This window comes from Equus caballus, chromosome 12 (assembly GCF_041296265.1).
Source record: "Equus caballus isolate H_3958 breed thoroughbred chromosome 12, TB-T2T, whole genome shotgun sequence".
Classification (NCBI taxonomy): domain Eukaryota; kingdom Metazoa; phylum Chordata; class Mammalia; order Perissodactyla; family Equidae; genus Equus; species Equus caballus.
In genome coordinates, this window is record NC_091695.1 from 26,159,686 (window position 1) to 26,182,843 (window position 23,158).

Genomic DNA, 23,158 nt, shown 5'->3' on the forward strand with positions numbered 1-23,158 from the left:
CTTCACAGACATTTAATCCTCAAAAACTTTATATGGTAAGCTAAATTCAGAGAGGCTGAATCTTGCTCATAATCGTGCTATTAGGAAACGGCAGAACTGGATTTGAAAGCATGTCTCTATGACTCTTAAGTCTAAGCTCATAGCCACTATCTTCTATGTCTGCCCTTCTATCTTAAATCCTGCCTTTTTTTTTTTAGATTTAATTTTTCCTTTTTCTCCCCAAAGCCACCCGGTACATAGTTGTATATTTTTAGTTGTGGGTCCTTCTAGTTGTGGCATGTGGGACACCACCTCAGCATGGCTTGATGAGCAGTGCCATGCCTGCACCCAGGATCCGAACTGGCGAAACCCCTGGGTCGCCAAAGCGGAGCGCGTGAACTTAACCACTCGGCCACGTGGCTGGCCCCCAAATCCTGCCTTCTGTTAATATTTTATTTATTCAACAAACTTAGTACCTAGCATGTGTAGAGCACTATGCTAAGCCCAGAGCTATAAAGACAACTTAAACCTAGTACCTGCTTTCAAAACCTATAGCTTGTTGGGGGAGACAGATAGGAAGATAAATTTAACACAGCGTTCTTTTCATCTCTCTGATTTCTCTTAATGGGTTTTCCTCATTTCTAGCTTCTACTCATAGACTCGCTGATGGCCCAGCTCTTAGCCCTTCTGTCTCCCTCTTTCCCGTTCTCATCCCATCTCTATTTCTTTCTCTGCATCCCTGCACTGTGTCTATCTCTTCTGCCTCTCATCCCCTCTCCTTGTTACAGCATTGTCAACCACAATGTGCTGTCATTTCTGGATTCAGCCTTGGGCTTCAGGTCTGGTCATCCTTGCCCCCTCCCAGTGCCACCTTCCCAACTCACGCACTTCAGACGTGCAGGTCAGTTTCCAACCACAGACAGTCCTGAGGTAAGCGTAGCATGACTACACATGGGGATTTGGCCATCAGTCCACAGACATTTATCAAGCATCCCCGCTACGTGGAGATTTGATTTCCTAATAGGGTCTCAACTTATGTCAAGCTCATCCTGAGTGAGGTGATTCTGTGGGGTGAGTGTTTTCCTTAAGGCCATCAAAGCCACCAGGATATATGCTCCAGGGACTTCTCCCACCTGCAGAATCGAACTTCCCCATCCCCCTCTTGCAGAATACTCCAGTGATAAGGAGAAACTGAGGCATGGGGAGGCAGCGTGGTAACTGATCTAGCTGGGTACTACAGCCAGGCTTGCTCTCAGCACTTTGTGCTGGTCCTCTTCTCTATGGTCCTGGGCTGGGATGTCAAGCTCAAGGCTGAAATACAGGATGGGAAGTGACCCAAACTTGCAGTGTGCTTTCTAGTTCACACATGTTCTGGTTGAGGTCAGGGGATCCTGAGAGGGGAAGAAAGAAGACATAGGGGGTATTCACGGCTTATCCCCTACCCTGTCACTCATCTGCTGCTGCTTGCTTCCTGCTCTTAGATGGCGCCTCAGGACCTGGCTTCCCATGTGGACTTTTTCTGGGGCAAAACCTCAAGATGCCAGGTCCCAGGTCAGAGGCCTTCCTTGCAGCTCAGTCTCCCTGCCAAGGCCACGAACCAAACAAGAGTCACCCAGACTTCACTTGCAACTCCATGGGCATGGAGAGATCACCACTCTCACCAGGCTTGATTTACGGAGTGATCTCTCCGGCCCTTCCCTTCTCAGTGCCTCAAAAGTCAATCTCAGGCTGCTGGGAAGACGCCAAACTCCTGTCTGTGCTGGTCCCACCCTGATTCTTATGTGAGGAACTGCTGAGAGCAAAGATACTTCCCACATTCAGGAAGACTCCCCCCTCCCTGCGGACATCTTGACATGAGAAAGGTGGTGCTCCGTGCCAACCTGAAATGTGAACAAGCAAAGTCAGGAGGTGGAAGGTGATTCTGACCCATGGGCACAGTACTCTGCAAAGTTTTTGATCCTCCCCTCCAAGCTGAGAGCCAGGTATTCCTGTTTGTGAGATAAGGAAGGTAAAACTCAGAAAGGTTAAGTAACTATTCACAGGTCACACAGCTGTAAATTGATCCCATGCTATCTAAATTCAAATGTACTAGATGGCTTATTTGGCTAGACCTATTTCCTTTCTGCCCAAATTAGATTATAAATCAAATCTGTGTTTTCTTATGCCCTGCACCAAACCTAGCGAAGCGCCTTACCACAAAAAATAAATCTACTGGCGTGAATGAATGATTCAATGAATGAATGACCACATCTGGGGAGAGGGAAAGAGGAGATGATTACTCATCTGGAAAGAGTGGAGGATCTGGAAGTGAAGAGAATTTAAATATTTTCTGTTCTGAGGTTTTTCTTGTAAGAGGGCATGTGTCACTCTTTTGGGGTTTATTTGTTAAAAGCAAACATTTATTTAGCTCTTGAGTCGTAGAGACAGCGAAGGCCTGGCAGGTTTAGGGTGGCCCTGGTTATGTGCCTGCCGCAGTCAGCTGGGGGTTTAGCTGGAGGGTCTGATGAGGTTCGGCTCTGCTGAGCTTGTAGAGGCTCCTTGTGCCTCGGCTGAGATGGGACAGATGAGGGACTCTGCTCCATTTGGTCACTCATCTTCCAGGAGGGTGGTCTGGTCCTGTTCACATGGAGCCTGCATGAGTCTTAGGAAGGGAGCATAGACATGCAGGGCCTTTGAGTCGAAAGCTAGGAGGTAATAGAACATTATTTCTTCCTCATTCTACTGGTCAAAGTCAGTCACCAGAGAGCTCAGATTCAAAGAGCAAGGAAAGAGTCTCTACTTCTTAAAAGACCTGCAAAGTCACTCTGCAAAAGACATGGACATAAGGAAGCATGAATCATTGTGGCCACTTTTCCAATCTACCACAATGTCTGAAATATTTGTAGAGAAACTATTAGCTTTCCCCAGCAACTTGCTGCTCTGAGATTTTCCTCCAAGAATCAAGGGCTTTTTGTGTATATCATTGTAATATTAGAAACAGTTACTACGTGAAGTTTCAATTCGCTTGCACATAATTTTTACTCTTCTTCTGCTCGCTCTGTGCCACGCTTAACAACCCCAGCCCCTCTACCTGCATGTGTTACTTTTGAGAAAGACAGACAGGGCCATGCACTCCTAGGCACACACACGTCTAAGACCCCCCACTCGCCTGCCCTGGCCTGCAGTCCTACTCTGGCAGAGACAAAGTTCTGCGTGTTGGCCAACCTAGTTCCGGTGATCTGCTTCCCATCCCCAACTACATCATCCTCCACAGGCGGGTTTGGTTGAGGGTATTCCGAGAAAGAACTCTGTAGCCTGATCAGGGTTCCATTGCAGTTACTCCTTTCAGCCACATGGTGTCGCTGTTGAAACTTTGTCCTGCGTAGCCTTTTGGACAGACGGAGCTTCCTGCGAGGTTCCAGATTCTTAAACAGCCAAAGTGGGAATTTAAACTTGGATTCCAAAGTTTACGATTGACACTCGTGCAGCCACTGTTTCCCAAAGATCAGCACCTTCAAGTTCTGCCTGGATTCCGAAAGGCTTCCGGCCTGAGCCACATGCTGTGTCAGAACCAGCCTGATTCCTACAGACCCCTACGGTCGGGTTGATAACAATAGTGAGGGCTACCTAACACGCGTAGAGCACTCACCGAGCCAGCCCTCAGGCGCTGGACTAACAATTTTTCGTGGATTACATGATTTCATTTAAGGGGAGATCACACCTTATGAAAAGCATATGTTACTGAAGACAGATAACTCAAGACTTACAGAACTTGACGCTATATTTTTGACACTTATAAAAGGTTGGGAGAGGAATCTTCAACCATGGGAGAATATGTTTGCCTTGATGCTATTTTTTATTTACTAAACACTAAAATCTCTAATGTTTCACAGAGTAGGCACTCCTAAATTAACTGCTTGGCATGTCATGAGAGTTATTTGGGCTTTTTCATAGTGTTTTCTCATCGCTAACTTCCATTACAAAGTTATTGATTTTGGAGAGTGTTTTTGGCACTAACATCACCACTTAGTGAACTCAGAGATAACACCATTCTAGGATACAGAAAATATTTTAAATGATAATGTTGAATATATTAAAATACCAGCACATTAGTCATTAGCGTCACCCTCAGGAGTTATGACGTACATAACAACAGCTTCATTCACATGGTACGAACACTGAAGGCGGTTGTTTACTTTTGCCAGCTCAAGTGATGCTGCTGTGTGGCAATGGTTGCAAAGACAGTCTACAACTCGCTCCACTCACTGATTTCAAAATCGTGCAACCTTGATGATTTTTTTCAATTTAGGGGGAATTGCAATTGTTCAAATTTGCATAATCTATGAGAGCATCACACCATTCTTATCCCCTTTTTGTAGATGAAAAATGCAGCCTTAGAGAGCAATTAATCTACTCCTTCAAGGTCTCGTAGCTGATGAACAGGGGAGCTGTGAGTAGACTCCAGTGCTTAGTAACCTAGATTCCACTTCTCTCAAGGTAATTTTATTTTAGAGAACTTACTGATGCTCTTTGTCCTAAGTCTTAGTTGAAATTACAGTCATCCATTCCAAAAGCTCTCCACAATTTCGAATCTTAGGAAGAAATTTTAGGGAAATACGAATTCCCCTCATCTCAGAAAAACTCTTATGCAAATTGGAACACTTCCTCCATCCTGACCTGCTTTGGCCACCAGGTACCTCAGAGAGTAGCATCAAGGCACAGATGTCTTTGTTATTTCCTCCCTCAGGAGAGGGGCTGCCCATCATTTGGATAACTAAGAGGGGCCAATCAAGTGATTCTTTTTTTTTAAGATTGGCACTTGAGCTAACATCTATTGCCAATCTTTTTGTTTGTTTTTTTGTTTCTTCTTCTTCTCCCCAAAGCCCCCAAGCACATAGTTGTATATTCTAGTTGTAGGTCCTTCTAGTTGAGCTATGTGGGATGCCATGTCAGCATGGCTTGATGAGCAGTGCTGGGTCCCCTCCCAGGATCCGAACCAGCGAAACCCCGGGCGACCAAAGCAGAGCGTGTGAACTCAACCACTTTTCCACGGGGCCGGCCCCTCAAGTGACTTCTTGAAACTGAAAGTCTGCTTCAAGCGAGCCAGACAAAAGTCTAGCATTTTCTGTATTCCTCTCATTGCATATTTAATCTTTGTCTTGAGTAGCAACTTAGCATATATGCACACATATACATATAGGTACTCACAAACATACATATGTGCATGCACTTACATGCATACACTGATACGAGAGTCACGAATATACACATATACTCACATTCACACACGTGTACAAAAGCACAGGCACACCAGCCTCTGGAACTCTGTTCCAGAGTTTCAGGGCAAACTTTACTTCCAGCCCCAGCCCCAGTGCCTGAGGAGGGCCTCCCAGGCAGGGAGGAGCAGGGAGCACTCCCCCAAGGGAAGACTCTCAGAGCCAGTCAGCACTGATTACAAGCCATGGAATAGACTCATCCATCATCCCCGAGTGACAGGCAAGCTGTGTAGCCTGCCTCTGGGTCTCCCAGCCCCCTCCCCCATTCCACCCCATTTCTCCTTGAGTGACTGCAGATCGCAGATCGGCTCCACAGAGGGAAAAGTGTCTTAGCCGTGTATTCAGTCCTCTCCAAAAACATAAATATGGCCATGCTCTGGCTCAGCTGTTAGCCTTCTGCTCTTCTCCACACACCCTGAGAGCTCCTGCGGAGCTACCCCAAGACCCTCCCATGCATAACCCCCTTTCAATGGGGTTTTACCGTGTGCCCCACACTGGGCTTCATTTTCAGAATTTCATGGAAACGTTGCAATAATCCCATGACTTGGTATTATTTTGCCAGATTTGCCAATGAAGAAAAGCAGCCTCTAAGAAATAATTTGCTCAGGGTCACCCAGCTGGGAAGGCTAGAGATGGTATTCAAACGAGAGTCTGCTATTTGCATATCCCAGGACCCCAGCACTTTTCCCACCCACCCCACCTCCATGCAGAGGACGCCCCAACTCACCTTTCTCAGGTTTGAAGAGCCTGCTTCTTGCTGAGCATTTCTTCTTGGAAACCCCACTGGCACTTCTTCCTCATCTCTCCTAAATCAGCGTAAGAGCCAAAGTCTGAAGGAGAGTCCCACAGTGGAAGACTAAATACCAGCCCCAAGGGCCAAGGGTCAGGGGCTGAGGAGAAAACGCATGTCAACAGCCAGCCAGAGTGAGAGGAGCGCAGTGCTGGATGATGGCCACACCCTCACCGTGGACAGTGTTGGTGTGGTCACAGCACGCCTGACTGTTGGCTGGCTCTGGGGTACCAGTCAGAGCCAACTCCTGCTCTCCTGCCACAGCCATACTGTCAGGCCTGGGTCCCCAACCCCTGTTCATCAAGCTGTATTCTTGGGGACTAAGTGTCCTGATGCCTCTGGGGCCCCTTCAGAGGTGAGGCCAGGGCAGTGTGGGCCTCATTAGAAAAGTCGGCTCCCCTGCTGAAATAATTTTGAAAACCTCCTGGAAGGCAGAGAGCATGTTTTTTTTGTCATGTTCCTCAGCTTCAAGCATGGAGCCTGGCATCTACAGAGTTGGCACTCAGTATATATGGGCTAAAACAAAGCAAAGCTAAACAAAAAAATGCTTCTTTGAATCCTGTCCTCTAATTTAAATGCTGCCATTCTTCCGAGTACAGCGCAACCCGTCATCTGCCGGCAGTGTCCTCAGCTCTTCCCAGCCAGCAGCATACTGCCTGGAATAATCTGTAACATGCTCATGAGTGTTTGCCTTTTCACTCCAACCACTAGGAAGCTCCCTGGGAACTTGGTTCAGACTGTGCTTCTTTGGAACCATCTATGCCTATAAATGCACGTCAAACGTTCTTGGTTCAAAGTGTGCAATGTCCATATTTGGGTAAAGATTATATTTTATAGTAATGACATTGATGTTTTTCAAGAAACCATTGGAGGAAGGAATACCAAAGCACAGCTTCTCAGAGTTATTATCAGCTAAGGGTCTTACCTCACAAGCTATCTGTCAGCAGGGGGAATTACACATTTGTGTTTGGGTGGTCTTTCCTCCTCACTACAGCCCCAGGCCTTTGATCCCTGGGGTCAGGATTTAGGATTCCATGGATGGACGGCTTTAGTCAGAACTGGGGGGTGGCTCTGCACGCTTCGTGGAAGTAAACATCAGGAGTCTGGAGTTTTAGCTGCTCTAGGATTAAACAATGTGACGGCCGTGAAGACTGCCTTTCCTTGTCTATTCAAATAGACCACCTAAAGAGCATCTACACTCTGTTACTGTCCTGGGGGGCCCTTTCCCTTCCCTCTAATTGATGTTTAGTAACTATAGAATTCCCAAATCCATCCACCTTGTTTGTGTCCACCTAAGATGTTTAACCTAACAATTATTTAAACACAGGAATATAAAAGCCATGAAGGGCCCCCCAAGGGTACTGAAAGAAAGGAGAGAACTAGTCTCTGACACTAACTAGTCTCTGTTGAGAAGCATCATTCTTGCAGCATCATTCACAACAGCCAAGAGGTGGAAGCAACCTAAACATCCCTTGGTAATGTGGATAAAGAAAATGTGGCATATACATAAGATGGAATATTACTCAGCCTTAAAAATGAAGGAGATCCTGGGGACAGCCCTGCGGCCAGTTGGTGGCTCCACTTCAGCAGCCCAAGGATTCACTGGTTTGGATCCTGGGCCCGGACATGGCACCACTCATCAAGCCATGCTGAGGTGGCATCCCACATAGCAGAGCCAGAAGGACCTACAGCTAGAATATACAACTATGTAGTGGGAAGCTTTGGGGAGAAGAAAAAAAAACGAGAAAGATTGGCAACAGATGTTAGGTCAAGGCCAATCTTTAAAAGAAAAAGAAAAAGAAAAAAACCCTCCAAGCCTGTGTCATATGTGTATGAAGTGTGAATTGATGCTCACAAATTGGTGCGGGAATCAAAAGCTAATAAAAGTAACACAAAAACTCAACACTAACTTAAAAAAAAGAAGAAAAATGAAGGATATCCTGCCATATGCTACAACATGGATGAATCTTGAGGACATTATGCTAAGTGAAATGTCAGTCACAAAAAGACAAATACTGTGTGATCCCACTTACTTGAGATACTTAGAGTAGTCAGAATCATGGAGACAGAAAGTAGAGTGATGGTTGCCCTAGGGCTGGAGCGAGAGGGAGAAGGAAAGCTGTTTTTCAATAGGTGTAGTGTTTCAGTTGTGCAAGATGAGAAAGTTCTAGAATCTGTTGCACAACAATGTGCATATAGTTAACACTACTGTGCACTAAAAATAGTTAAAAGGGTAGATGTTATGTTATACGTTTTCTACCATACACACACACGCGCACACACACACACACACACAAACACCATTCATGGACAACAGTACTGTCCCAGGGCTTTCCCAGTAGTAAAATACTCCCAAAATACAATCCAGCACAATGAGTATTGTTTTCCTAGCTTCATAAAGGGAGGAAAGGAGAGATCTGGAAACATATTTGAACCTACAACCACGTCACTCCAGCAGCCGAGCTTTCTAACCACATAGCTCAGACTCTTCCACCCTCAGGTGGAACTGGGCTCGTGACCATCACTCCATAGATAAGAGCAGTGATGGGGGCATGAGTTTAGAGAGAGTTCTCTGGTTTCGCAAGGCCAGACTTTCCGTGTCAAACCACTTCCCCAACCACATCAACAATCTCCCCCACCGTATGTTCCCCACTTCTTCCTTTATAATAGGACCTCTGATTTTCAGCTGGTTACTTGACCACTTGTTACTTCCTCCCTTGAAGCTAGTTGTGGCCATGTGACTAAGTTCTGGCTAATGGGATGTAAGCAGAGGTGTCATAGATAATTTTGGAGAGGTGTCCTTAAAAGAGAGGCGTACCCTTCTTCAGTCCTTCTTCCTCCCTTCTGCTGGCAGGAATAAAACATGATGGCTGGAGCTTGAGTAGCCGTCATGGGTCATGAAGTAGAATCTAATATTAACTGACAACTCAGATCATAGTATGTTGATACCATCATGTAAGGCCCTTGCACACAATAAGTACATCTGATTTATTGATGCTGCATATATTGCACATTGGAGAAATTTGAAGTCATCCCATTGGTGCTGGCATGTCTAGTAGGACCCAGATCCTTCAGGGCTTATGGTTGGATGAAATCACAAGACACGTACAAGTTGAAGCCAAGATCATTGACTTCTCCCATTTTCCCATTCATTTGATAAGTATCGGTTGAGTGCCTACTATTTGCCAGACACTGTTTTAGCACTGGAAATACAGTGCTAAGCATGATATAGTCCCAGTCCCTCCCGAACATGCACTTTCGTGGGATAACATCTCCCTTCCACTTTCCACCACATCATATGAAATGTCCCAGTGCATGAGGGGGGTTTAGGGAGAGGCCTGAAATGTGGGAGGAATTTTGAAATGTAGCTGAAGAGGAGCAATTTTCTCTTGCCCCAGATTTTCTCAGAATGTCTATTTCGGAGGAACATAGGAGACATTCCCACCCTGGCTTGTGCTGGAGGTTGGGGTTGAGTCAGAGCGACAGTATGAAATCAATGAACTCACCAACTGAGCCAGTTCTTTAAGTTTCTCTGGGGTTCCAAAGGGACCCAGCTACTGAAAAAGGATTCCTGGCAAATGTGGTAAGTTCACCAGTGGGCATCTATAATTTCTAAAGCAAAATCATAGCACAAGGTCTGAGAAGGCCCTGTACCTGTGGGATCCGCTAAAACTGAAAAGTTTTGAAATCAGAACTCTCCCCAAATATTGATTTGGAGCATATGACATTGTATCATATCAGCTAGACCCATCATCCTAAAGCTCTTTTGCTGCTAGAAATTAATAAATCTAGTAGTTCATTGAAGCACTATTCACAACAGCCAAGACACAGAAACAATCTAAATGTCCATTAACAGATGAATAGATAAAGAAAACGTGGCATCTACATACAATGGAATATTATTCAGGCTTAAAAAAAGAAGGAAATTCTGCATTATGCGACCACATGGGTGAACCTTGAGGACATTATGCTAAGTGAAACAAAGCCATCACAGAAAGACAAGTGCTGCACGATTCTGCTCATATGAAGCATCTAAAATAGCCAAGCTCTTAGAATCAAAGAGTGGAATGCTGGTTGCCAGGTGCTGGAGGAAGGAGGAAATGGGGAATTGCTAATCAACTAGCGTAAAGCTCGGTTAAGCAAGATGAGTAAGTTCTAGAGATCTGCTGTACAGCACTGTGCCTATAGGTAACAACACTGCATCGTACACTTAAAAATTTGTCAAGAGGGTAGATCTCATATTTAGTGTTTGTTAAATGTTCTTGCCACAACAAAATAAAAATAAATAGATAAATAAATCTGGCAGTGGACCAACAATTTATCCAGCACTAAGCTAGGTGTTCTGATTGATGCTCCTGAGAAACTTTCCTTCCATCTGGGGAGATCCAGCAAGGCAGACAAAAGGTGGCAATCCCTGCTCTGAGGGAGGCTCTTGGTCTGGTGGGAAATCAGACAGAAAACAACATAACAGCTCAAGGCAGAAGGTGCAGGTGAAAAGGCAAGTCAGGGTAAGTTTGCAAGGCCTTGAATGCCTTGCTAAGAAGTTTGGAATATACCCTCTTTAAGAAGGTCTAACCTGGAGGGAGATGAGAGGGAAAGTTGCCGGGTGGGTGGTATGTAAATGGACTCCAGAGGATTCTTGATCCCCTTGAAATGTACACCCAAACACAAAATACAGATTTTTCTAGAAAGAGTTACCCATAGTTTTCATCAGCTTTTTAAAGAAGGGTCCATGACCCCATAAATGTTAGGAAGCATTGTCTAGGCACTGGGGAGCTGTCACAATTTGGGGTAGACGAATGATCTGAGGTTTGGGTTGTGGACTCATACACTCCATCAGTGGAGTGGGCGTTGGAAAGAGAGTTGTTCAGAGGATGATAGAAAACCCCAAGGTGGATACTAGGCTGGCAGGGGAATGGAGAGGACAGGACACATCTGAGAGGGAGAATGCACAGGATTTAGGGCAATTTGGATGAAGGTGGTCTGGGGAAAGAAAGACAAACATTAGAATTCTAGTTGGAACCTGAAAGCAAAAGATGTAAAAGAAATTATGACTGACTTTCAAATGACACAATTTCTTTTAATCTGCCTTAGAGACGGAAGGAATATTTTCACAAATCCAGCCCAGGGTGCCTTCCTAACCACAGACTCACCAGGCAGTTTGCCAGAATTTCACTTTAGTCTATGGTGTGTGTTTTTTTTTTTTTCTTTTAAAGATTTTACTTTTTCCTTTTTCTCCCCAAAGCCCCTCCAGTACATAGTTGTATATTCTTCCTTGTGGGTCCTTCTAGTTGTGGTATGTGGGACGCTGCCTCAGCGTGGTTTGATGAGCAGTGCCATGTCCGCGCCCAGGATTCGAACCAACGAAACACTGGGCAGCCTGCAGCGGAGCGTGCGAACTTAACCACTCAGCCACGGGGCCAGCCCCTATGGTGTGTTTTGATATGAGAGTCAGATATACTACTCTCATCCTCTACATCATGTGATTCACATCCAGAAATTCTGTAAGATTCTAATGACTTGGAGAAAAACCTAGAGTCACTTGTTTATGTTTAAGATTGTATTTCAGTGGGTCACCTCAGAGCCTCCCCATCTTTATAAAGCAGGAGGTCTCTCCTCTGGTCCTATAGCATCAACCCATGTTGTGTGAGCTATTCCAATTTCCACAGCAGATGAGGAGGGGTAAAGATGACTCCAAGGTTTGCAGCCTAAGCAATTGTCTTACATTTCTAATTGCAAAATAGAACCTAGAAAGAGAAGCAGGTTTGTGGGGAAGGTGAAGGTAAGATAATTAAACTGGGTTTGGGCAAACTGAATCCAGGTATCACTGAGACATTTTATCAGTCCGGAAGCTTTTGGTTGCGGGTGATAGAATTCAACTGAAACCGATGTCAGCAGCAGAGGGAATGTCTTGGCTTACGGAGGTTCTGCTGTCGGCATGGCTGTATCAGGTTCTCAGATGATGTTATCAGGCATCTGTCTCTCACCATCTCTTGCCATCTTGTTCTCTATTATGTTTTCATTTTAGGCAGATTCTCCTCTACGTGGCAGCAGTTATGACACGAGTAGTTTCAAGCGTAACAAACCCGAGCAATGCCACTTTTCCAAAGGTTCCAACAAACATCTCAGGCCTAGTTCTGATGGACTCGGATTGGATACCCATCCTTGCATCAATTATTGTGATTTAATTGTCTAAATCTGCTGTGGTTGACAGCCTCTGAGTCAGCCCTGAGTGATCCCATTTCCTAGTATTCGCATCCTTGTGTAATCCCCTGCTCTTGAGTAACTTACTTCTAACTAACAGCATATGGCAATGTTGAGGAATTATCATTTCTGTGATTAGGTTACAAAAGATTGTGACTTCCATCTTGCTAACAGACTCTCTCTCTCATTGGCTGCCATGTTGGAGATGACCACTTTGCAAGGAACTGAGGGTGGCCTCCAGGCAACAACCACCAAAAAACTGAGGCCCTCAGTCCAACAGGCCTCAAGGAACTGGATCCTGCCAACAACCATGAAAGTGGGCTTAGAAGCAAATCCTTCCCCACTGAGCCTTCAGATGAGACCCCAGCCCTGGGCTGACATTTTGATTGCAGCTCCATGAGAGATCATGATCAGAGGACCCAACTAAGTCCTGCCAAGATTCCTGACCCACAGAAACTGAGAAAATAAATATGTGCTGTCTTAAGCCACTGAGTTTGGGACTAATCGGTTACACAGTAATAGACAACTACTATATCTTGGTTATGTGACTGCCCCTGAAGGGGCAGATGAGGTCAGGTTCATGTGAACCGTGGGACTGAAAGTAGATAATAAGAGCCTCCCCAGAGGAAAGCTAAGGTGTAGTTACCAGAAGGGGGATGGGATCTGGACAGGCAAAAGCACCAGATGTCTACCTCACACATCTATTTGGTAATGTAAGGAGGTAACTGCAAACACACCTGGAAATATAGGTTTGGCAGTGATTCACGTGCAGGCAATTGTTGAAACTCTAAGAACGGATAAAGGAGAGAAGAGGCAAGGGCAGATCTCTTGGGAATAGCAATAATCTGGGGACAGATGGAAAAAGAGGTAAAGGTGATTAGGTGAGGGCAGAGGTGTAGGAAGACATGTTTGATGTTAGACAAATTCAGCCTGTCTGGTCAGTAAGACATGCATCTGAGGAGTCACAGCCTTCTCTTAGAAATCTGGGTCTTCCATTCAGAAGCTGTATATTGGGAAACCACCAGCACAGAAGTGACCGTTGCAATCAGTCAGGTGGATGATTTTGTCCAGTGAGAAAGTATGAAGGGAGAAGAGAACCAAGGACAAATCCTTGCAGAATGTGTCTATTTAGGCAGCAGGGGGAAGAAGAAGACCCACAGGAAGGAAACTGAGAAGGAACAGTTGGAGAGGTAGGAGGCAATCCAATCCAGAAGCCATGGGCATTTTAAGACTGATATAGTCAAGGGAGGCAAATGCCAAAGAGAGGTTGTGTGTGATGAGGATTGAGAAAAGAATGGTGGATCAGTAATGAGGAAGTCACTGGTGACCCTAGTGGGAACGATTTCAGTAGAAATTTGGGGCAGAAGCCAGACTGTATGGGTTTAAGAATGGGTGGGACATGCAGGAGAGATGTAGTAGGCTGACTAGCACTGTGAGAAATTTCAAAGTAGGTTGTGGGAAGACTTGAGCATATATGTAGGCTGAGGGGAAAGTCTGGGCTGTGTCCTTCCACTCCTAGCTCAGAGTAACTTCAGTTGCCTGCCTTGAGTTCTATTATATCTTTCTGAGAACAGGGTCCAAAACTGCCCACAAACTAGATGATGGCAAACTTGTTGTACAGAGCCAGTTAGTAAATACACTAGGCTTTGCCAGCCATAGGGTCTCTGCTGCAACCACTCAACTCTGCCATTATAGTGTGAAAGCATCCGTAGACAGTACTTAACCAAATGAACAGGGCTGTGTTCCAATGAACTTTATTTATAAACAGGCAGAAGGCAGGATTTGGCCCATGGGCCGCACTTTGCTGACCCTTGCTCAAGGCTCATGGAAAGGGGTTGGAGATTCAATAAATGGGGCAACTGATGAAGCAAGAATAGGATCGAGACCTCAGGGAAATGGGTTTGCCTCAGAAAGAAGGTTCTTGCGTCTATCTGGGCACCTGTTGCCATCTGACTTCTACTTTATAGAGTGTCTGCCTTGTACTCCTCAACTGTGAACACGCTGGGGCCAGGAAGATTTCCTAACAATGACTCCAGAGACTTCCACACAGGAGTGCTCAGCCACATACGTAGTTGAGAGAAGCAGGCTATTATGGAGGGGAAACTGAAGCGGCTCACATGGCAAGGTCTGTGTCATCTCAGTGAATCAGGAGCCAGGTAATTAGCAACCAAGTTAGCTCCACTCATGTCTACGCAGGGAGGCAACATTTCTCTGATGTTTCAGATTCAGTCTTTCCAAGAGGGGGAAGATTGGGGCGGTGGTCTTCCCATCTCACAATTACAGAATTCTATGTGGTGTACCCAAATAGAGATGTGGGTGGACTCTGGAGATTAGGGAGGAGGGCAAAGGGGGCAGCTCCAGAATGGTCCTGGACTTGCTGTGGGGACTGCAGGGAAGGGAGGCTACTGCAAAGCCCAGGAGCATTCTGGAACTCCCAGAGGAGGAGGGAAGGACGTGGAGGTGGGTTGGGGTGGCTGGGAGCCAAATAGCTCCTGGGCACATATTTTTTATACTCTTATAACAGGTTGGACCATGTCTGACTGTTCCTGGCCTCCATTTTTGACTCTTTCCTGAGAAGGGATGGGGCCAAGCTGGGGTTTGGAAGGTGGTAGGTGAAAAAGGAAGCCTTCTGCATTCAGCTCATACCTGGGCACAGCAAATCCAGAGACTGGAGACTGAACTGAGAGGGACTGGGGAGAGTCCAGCCTTTGATGGGGAACTGGAGTCCACTCTACCTTGGGAAGGATGTTTGTGGAACATAGACAGGAGGTCAGCAGACTAAGGAGGAAGCAGCAGAGAGCTGAGGGTGGAGGCACTGGGGTAGCTGGATGAACAGATGGCAGCCATCTCTTGGCAGGGAAAAGGGTAAGAGTATCTTCAAGAAAAATGATGTCACTGGAACTGAGCAGAGGACACTGGGACCCCCATGATCTGTCCCACCTGCCTTTCCATCGTTGCTATTCCCCTTCGTACACGCTAGGTTCTCACTGAATTTCCAACCCATCCTGAACACATCCCGTCATCTCTCCACCTTTCAGTCTTTGTGCTGTTCCCTGTCCTTGGCATTTCCTTCTCCTCTTTCCTCCCATCTTGTGTCCAAATCCTTTCTATTCTTTAAGTCTTGGATGCTGCCTCCTCTAGGAAGCCTTCTTAGATTCCACTCTCCATTGGGAGCAATACTTCTCTCCTTTGAATTCTTTGTCTGTCACCAGAGAAGTCACTTAGCAATTTTTGCCTGGTAGTAAAGGAGTATTGAGGACAGAAACCATTCCCCAGGCAACTCTGTGCTTTCCCCTCGCCCACAGCACATTACCCAGATAGAGGCCCTCTGGAGAAGGGGATGGGACAAATTCTGTACAAGTTCAGGATGGTGCCGCTGTCCTGTTTACCACCTCCCTGTGGCAGTTCTCTCTCTGCTGGGTTAGAGCCCTGAAAGTGCCAGTCCTAGCCTGTAGCTACCAGAATCCTGACACTCTGTACCTTTCCTCCTGCAGAAGTCTCAGCCCCTTGATAGTTCTGCTTCCTGGTCAGCCCAAGGATGAACCTAGAGTCACTCTTCCACCCTACGGCTTCCTCTCTGCATGGTGGGGGATGCCACGATGGGGTCTCTCAACCACATTGATTCAGGGAACAGGTTCTGGGCTGCCCATGTTCTTGTAACCTTGGCATACTTGGGGAGCGCTGGGTTTTCACGTGCTGGTCGGAGAGCCTATCTGGCCTCCCATGGAGCTGCCTATTCCTCAGTATCAGCCACATTGGCTGGTTTCAACCAGAGTTCCCATTTGTCCCGGGTCAAGGAAGTACATTTATTGAATGAACTTAATGATGTACATGTGTGTGGGTGTGCAGAGCCCCTGAAGAAATGTACTAAGTTTACAGTTTGTGCTAACTTGTAAGCAAAATTATCAACTTGGCGCATGCCCTTGGGCAAGTGACGTCCCTTATCCTTACCCTCATCAACATCTTGGTTTCTAACCTTGAAAAAAACAAGAAGGTTGGGTAAACCTGCAAATTCCCTACGATCCCTAATCTTCCATTGTGTCCTGGGTGTATCTCAGCTTCCTTGTCAGAACAGAGATTGACAGTCATAAGGAAAGGATTCCTGGCAGGAAAGGTGGAAGGGATTTGAACCTCATTTCCTGGGCTTGGATGCCCTTCGTGATTTGTGATTTGTGACTTGAATCTTGAGGATTTTGTACCTGAGGACAAAGAGAAAGGTTTTGTTGTTGTTGTTGTTGTTGTTTGGTGAGGAAGATTGGCTCAGAGCTAACATCTGTGCCAATCTTCCTCTATTTTATGTGGGATGCCACCACAGTGTGGCTCCGTGAACTATGCTAGGTCTGCACCCAGGATCAGAACCCACGAACCCTGGGATGCCAAAGTGTAGCATCCAAACTTAACCACTATACCACCGGGTCAGCCCTGATAAAGGATTTTTTTCCCCCGGACAAGAATCATAGAATGTTGTTCACCAGCAGAACCACAAGGATTCTAGACTTGCGCTGTCCAATATGGTAGCCATTGGCTGCACATGGCTATTTAAAAATAATTAAAATTAAACAAAATTTAAAAGCCACTTCCTCAGTTACAGTAGCCACAGTTCAAGTGCTCAATAGCTACATGTGGCTAGTGGCTACCTTATTGGATGACACAGATATAGAACATTCCCATCTTCATACAGAAACTTCTATAGGACAGTGCTCTCCTAGACCGATCTTTTGCAAATGAAGAAACTGAGGCCCATAGAGGGGACATGACCTCGCCAAACATGTTATGGGCAGAGAACAAAGGTACCAGACTCCCAGGCCTGACTCATTGTTCCACTCCCTGCTGCTTCCTTCTTCCATGCCTCTCTGGGCTCCCAACTCAGAGCCCCTAGTGGGCCCAGCATGTGGGCCAGGCGGCTGGGCTGGTCCCAGGGGATGTTTGTGACTGAGCAGAGCTCCAGATGCTGCACATTCCTGGTAGGGTCAGACCTGCCCCGCGGCATTCAGGGAATTAGCTTCTCTGACTAGCTACAGATCTTTCCGGAGCTGCCCTCTTCTGCCCAGCCCAGGGGGCTGTTTGGCTCTCTGAGCAATCTTATTGCCTTGGGTGAGGCTGAAAGCCTGGGCGGATTCCCTGCTGGAGAGGTACTTCTGCTCAAGGAGGGGTTGGAGGGAGACAGGAAATTGTACCCCTTGTATCTTCCAAGGTCTCCAAGTCCAGCACAAGGGGCATCTGGGAACAGGGTTTCTGCCTGCCCAACCTTGGGGCCGCATTTGGCGGGAACTGGATCTGCCTTCACCTGCAGCCCTGTGGGGTGGCGGGATGTAAAGAGCAGGGAAAAGGGGCATCCTGAGGTGGGGGTGGGGGGGGTGAGAAGCCGGGGGAGGGGGCGCCCGGGAGCGCCCTGACCTCGCCGGCTGTTGGGAGGCGGAGGGTATGGGGGTTGGGGGAGAAGAGGGGAGTCTGGCAGCCAATGGGAGGGAGGATCTCGTTTCAAAAGGGTTAACCCACAGCCAATGGGAGCTTGGGGGAGCGGATCCTGCTCACTCCATTCAAGAATCCCAAGTATTCAAGATGGACGGCAGGGAGTGTGGAAGGAGAAAGGGGGCGAGGGGGGAAGAGCGAGATCGGCAGAGGAGAGGGCGCAGCGGCCGGCCGGCCCCCGGATCTCAGTCCCGGCGGGCAGGTGGAGGGGCGGCCGCGGGGGATCCGAGCCCGGCCGGGGAGAGGGGCTGGCGGGGTGCGAGAGGGCGTGAGAGACGGGGAGCGAGGCCAGGGAGGGAAGCCAAGAGGGAGGGAAGGGCAGAGAAAGAGCCCGGGAAGAAGGAGGTGGCAGGCAGAGGAACGTAACGAAGAGCAATGTGTAGGTATCGTGAGCTCCCAGAAGGGTAACGCCACCGATTTTCGGTTTTATTCTCTCTCGGGGAGGGGAGGGGGGTGGTCTGGGCTCTTTCTCTCGTCTTCTCTCTCCCCTCTTCATTCTCCTCCACTTGGGGGCATCTCTTCTATTTTTTCCTTTCGGAACAACTGTAACTGGGAAGCACTAGGCATGTCTTGCTGGGGTGGCTTCACTGTCATTTTCCAGTCGGGGGTGTGGTGGGGAAGGGGTGGGGGGCTCTGCTGGGCAGGGCTGAGGCTGGGCCATCTGTCCGTGCCCGGGCGTGTGTGTGAGGGTGTGGGGCACAGGGGACTTGGCGGGTGTGTTCAGAGGGAAACACAGTGGCCTGAAGGGCTGGAGCAGGGCAGGAGTTCTGCATCTTGAGAAGTTGTGGGGGGAGCTAAGGGGCCGTGTGTGGGTGTGAGGCCCGCTCCTGAGCTAAGGGCTGTGGGGTATTCAGGAGTGCGAGGATGTAGGGGAGCCGTGTGCTCACACTCCAGTGCTTGCTGTTCGGGTAAGTGTGTAGTGAGGGCTGAGTTGTGCAGCAAGTATGGCTGGGAGTTCGTGTGCGCGCGTGTGTGGTCCAGCCTCGAGGTGTGTGCGTGGGGGGCGGGGGGGCACAGTTGGGTGTTGAGGGAGAGAGCCCCTCACCCCCCCACTTTCCCCCTGCCCCTCTCATCTCATTCACAGAACATGGCTTTCAGGACCCTCCTGGTCTCCTCCTCCTGTCGCCATGGCTGCGGGGAGGGGGTGGGAGGAGACAGTTGGGGCCAGCCCCTGCCCCTGCTGCTCCAGCTAACCCTCCACCTGCCCTTTCTCTCCCTTCCACAGGCAGGGCCCCATCCCCTGCTGCTCTGGGGGGCAGGGGCCGGAAGATGGTGGCCAATGAGGAGGGGGAGCGGAGAGAACTTGAGCCGGGGCCTCCCCTCCCCCATTTCCTCCTCGGTCTCTACACCCGCCTCTGGAAGGAGCTGGGGGATGGCTCCTGGGCCTAAGGTGGGGGAGGGGCCCTGCTGGCTGGTGAATCGCAGGGCCCGCTCTGGAATGAGTTGGGTGTGAGAGCCGAGGGGATCTTGGCTCCAGGCCCCTCTCTTTTCTCTCTTCGAGGAGGGGTCTGGGCACGCCTTGGCGAAGAATCTTCCCCTAGCCTCCCTGCAGCTTGCCGGGCAGTCCTGCCTTTGCCCCTCTGCCCCTTGTTGACATGATCCAGTTCCCAGCTGAGACTGGTTTGCCCAACCTAGGAACAGAGGCCTGGTGACTGACCCAGCAGGGCCTTGGTTTCCGTCCATTAGAACTGTGCAAACTGTGGGACGGGGGCCCCATGTTTGCAGATTACAGGAGCAAACGCTGCCTGGGAAGCTGGGGGAGAACCTCTCCTGCTTCCTGAGGCGGGTGGGAGGAAGCTGGAGGGGAAGCCCAGAGGAAGAGCTCCCAACTGGAATTCTGTCCTCCATTCCTCCTGCTGGCTGTGGCGTGGGGAGGAGGGCATCTCTCAGGGGGTCACTCCATCGGCCAGAGGCCTTCGTTGATGAGTGCACCCAGGAATCACCCCACGGCCTCTGCCCCTCTGGGCTGCACACAGTTCACCAGGTCAGAACTGGCGTTGGGCTCTCAGGACCACAGCTCTAGCCAGGAATGTGCCACGCTAGAGCTCTGAACCTTGGCTGTCCAGGTGTCCCTCTAGGGCAGTCTTCTGACTTTGGGTTTTAATCAGTCTCAGGACTGTTTATCCAGGGTTTAAGTCCCTACTGCTAGGATAGGATGGGGAAGTTCTGGGCGAGTTTGAAGACACCCTCATGGGAGTCTGCATAAAACAGGAAGCAACTCATTCTAATCCCAATGCCCACGAAAGCCTGTCCCTAAGGCTCAGTACAAGAGAGGGAATCAGCCTCAACATTTTGTTTGATGCTGCATCCATAAAGTGGATTTTGAATTCCTCTGAGAGGAGATGCAGGGGTGGGGCTTCACCTGCAGCTTTCACCTCCAGACCTGGAAGCTTCTCTGTGCTGCCTGAGGACCTGTGATTCTACTCCCCCACCCTCTGGTCCTGGAACTCCCCTTCCTCTAAATTAAAAAGGAGAGAGAGCTTGGAGTAGGGCAGAAGAGAGGGTTCGGTGGTCCCAGTCAGCAAACTCCTCCAGAAGGGAAGCTGGCAGATACAAATCCAGATAAACATAGCGTCATGCCAGTGTCCCCAAACTCTTGGGATTTCTACCAGTCACTTCCTGTGAAGATTGAGTGTCAAGTTTCAGCTGCCTCCTTAGACCCTGTCCTTCCACCCCAAAACCTCAAGAAAAAGGTAGTCTCGGTGTTGGGAAGGGTGTGAGGTAGAAGGCAAAAGGAGGAGTGGAGAGAAAATAGAGGATTAACACTGAAAACGGAAGAGAAGGGGCAGAGGGGGACCAAGAGAGCTGAGTGGGCCGGGGCCTGGGAGAAGGGGTGAGGAGGCAGGACCGGCATGCCTCTGCTGCGGGCCGGAGCTCTTTTCACATTGTGCTACTGTCTGCACCTACCACTAGCAGTGCAATGTTAAAAGGGCATTGGCCATGTAGTGCTCCCCAGCGCCGGCTGCCTCCTCAGCATCGAGACTTCCTCTCCCATCTGGGCACCAATCAGCTACCCTGGTGGGGATTTGGGAAGCCTCACTAGTCGTAATCATACCAATAGCTCACATTTAAGGAAGCACTTCCACATGCAGTCGGTGTGCTGGACGCTTCATACATTATGGTGAACCCTAGTAACTTCTTGGCAAGTAACATCCCCATTTTACAGATGAAAAAACTGAGTGCCAGGAAAGTTTAAGTAGTATGCCCAAGGCTGTACAGCTCTTAAATTGCGGAGCCTAGCTATAAGACTGATAGCTCACCCTCATCTGGAGAGGTTTGAGGACCTTGTCTCAACTGGGAGATTGCCTGAGCTGTGGGGTGGAAGGTTTTGATGCCATCTGCTGGTTGTATGAGGGTATCTTCCAAGGTTTCAAGCCTTTAAGGATGAAAGTGGTGGCTTGTTGACTAAGGAAGAGTTCTCAGGCATCCTGGGATTGGAGGGTGGGTGGAGAAGATTGGGAGAATCGCTGTTAGGACCAGAGTAGAGCTCCATGAGAAAAAGGGGATGCACAAGAAACAGCTAACCTGAAAGGACTGCTCCCCAAGGACAGGTGTGTGCCCCTGGCATTCCACACCTGCAGCTCCTTCGCTGGCTCTTGGGGCGTAGAAAGGAGACCTCATCTCCACCTGCCATTCCTAGCACAACCCCTCTTGGCAACAGGGTATTTAATAATGGTGCTTCTCAAGGGTACACCTGTCTGGGCATCCAAGATTTGGAAAGTACTGCCCATGGCCTGATCTTAGAGATTAAACAAGATCCCTTGAGCCAGGCCCACAAAATGATTCTTCCAGGAGAGATGACAAGGAACTTGCGAGCAATGACTGTGCCATTTACTTCTCTGTTTCCCACAGTACCTAGTTGGCTGAATAAGAACTTGTTAAAGTAAATTGAGAGAGAGGCAGATTTGGAGAGCTTTACAAAGGCAGCAAGTTTGTGCCTGATTTTCAGGGTCAGAGCTTGGGGCTGGAGAAGCCACCCTGAACTTTGGTGCAAGAAGTGGGACTGAGAGGGACAGGGTTTCTAGATCCCTTGCTGGAGCCTGAGAGGCGGATCTCTAGGCCTCACCAGGCATGTAGAAGCTGAAGACGAGACCGACTTCCCGGGGCCTCTCAAATGGAGGTGCTGGACATCATTCCTTCGTGGCTTGCATTTGCCTTCTTTGCACCTCCGTGTCTTCCAGTTCTCTTCTGCCCTTCTGCCCAGACAGGGCTTCTCCATTTTGATGTTAACAACAGTATTTGAGATGGCACAGTTCGCTTTATGTCCTTTCCTTCAGTCTATTAACATCTCTATTTGAGCCTCTTCTCTGGGCACAAAACAGCCATTTGATGATGCCACTCCTTGTTGAAAAACAAGACCTTTTCAGTGTCTCCCCAGTGCCCTGGGGATGAATCTAGATTCCATAAACGGTTTATGGCCTCTGTCTTTCCTGTGTCATCTCATCTCTCAACCACTTGCACCTTTACTCCAGCTATAGGAAGCTTTTATTTCCTCAAATTAACTGGAGCCACTTGACTCACCAGTTCTCTTTGCCTGAAATATTCCTTCTCCATCCACGCTTCCCCTTTACTCACTCAACCTCAAGTGCCATCATAGTCATCACTTCTGTGGAGCCTTCCTTGACTCCTCAAATCTAGGTTAAGCCTCTCCTATGAGCTCCTGAGCTCATGTCGCATCCCTGCTCAGAGCCCTTGACACCTTCTACTGGAATTGTCTGTTACTGTTTGTCCTCCCACTAGACTGAAAGCTCCATGAGGTCAGGCCCTGGCTGCCTTGTTCTCCATTGCATTCCCAGTGCTTTAACACAATGCCTGGCGAGTAAGAGGCGCTCTACAGATATTTGCAATACCAATGAATGAATCTAGAAATAACAAGCTAGCTGACCAAAAGTGATTTTTATGATGTGTACAGTCTTGCCTGCAGTGGTTGGTGACCCAACAACAATAGGAGTTTCACATCACTGCCAAAAATTCCACTTGGGTCACACGGTTGGATTGATGCTGCGATTTTGAGCTGTTTTGTTCCACTTTGTGTCAACTGCCAGGGCAGCACCTTGGCTGATTGATTTTTCTTTTTAGCCTTAAGTGAGGCCAGGAGCTGACCAAAACGTTACACCGGGCTGAGAGGCAGTGGGACGCAAGAACACCCTTGTTCTCGCATCAGCCTCTTCCAGGTGCTCAGTCCTGGACTCAGGCAAAAATAGATTCATTATCAAGGGCTCTGGAAGACGAGCTGTTTTGGATGCTCCAGCTGGAATACCACTCACAAAAGCCATCCCTCTTACTAAGCAAAAGCTCACCTGAATGCCCATCCCCTCTCAAAGCTCAAGTGGAGTCTTTGCCACAGACAAAGCAATTGCTGCCCCCTAGTGGCACACAGGGACAGGCCCCGGGGATGTGTGTGACTAGACAGCATATGATACCAGCTTGAGGAAGGAAAGTCAGAGGACAGAACGCC

At 48.4% G+C, this 23,158-nt stretch overlaps 1 non-coding gene across 1 annotated transcript; it reads left to right on the forward strand.

Annotated features, from left to right (window-relative positions):
• Positions 1 to 20,571: 20,571 nt before the first annotated feature.
• MIR130A (microRNA mir-130a) lies at positions 20,572 to 20,635 on the forward strand. The gene has a single exon (NR_032918.1). It is a non-coding gene; the product is annotated as a microRNA mir-130a (primary transcript).
• Positions 20,636 to 23,158: the final 2,523 nt, after the last annotated feature.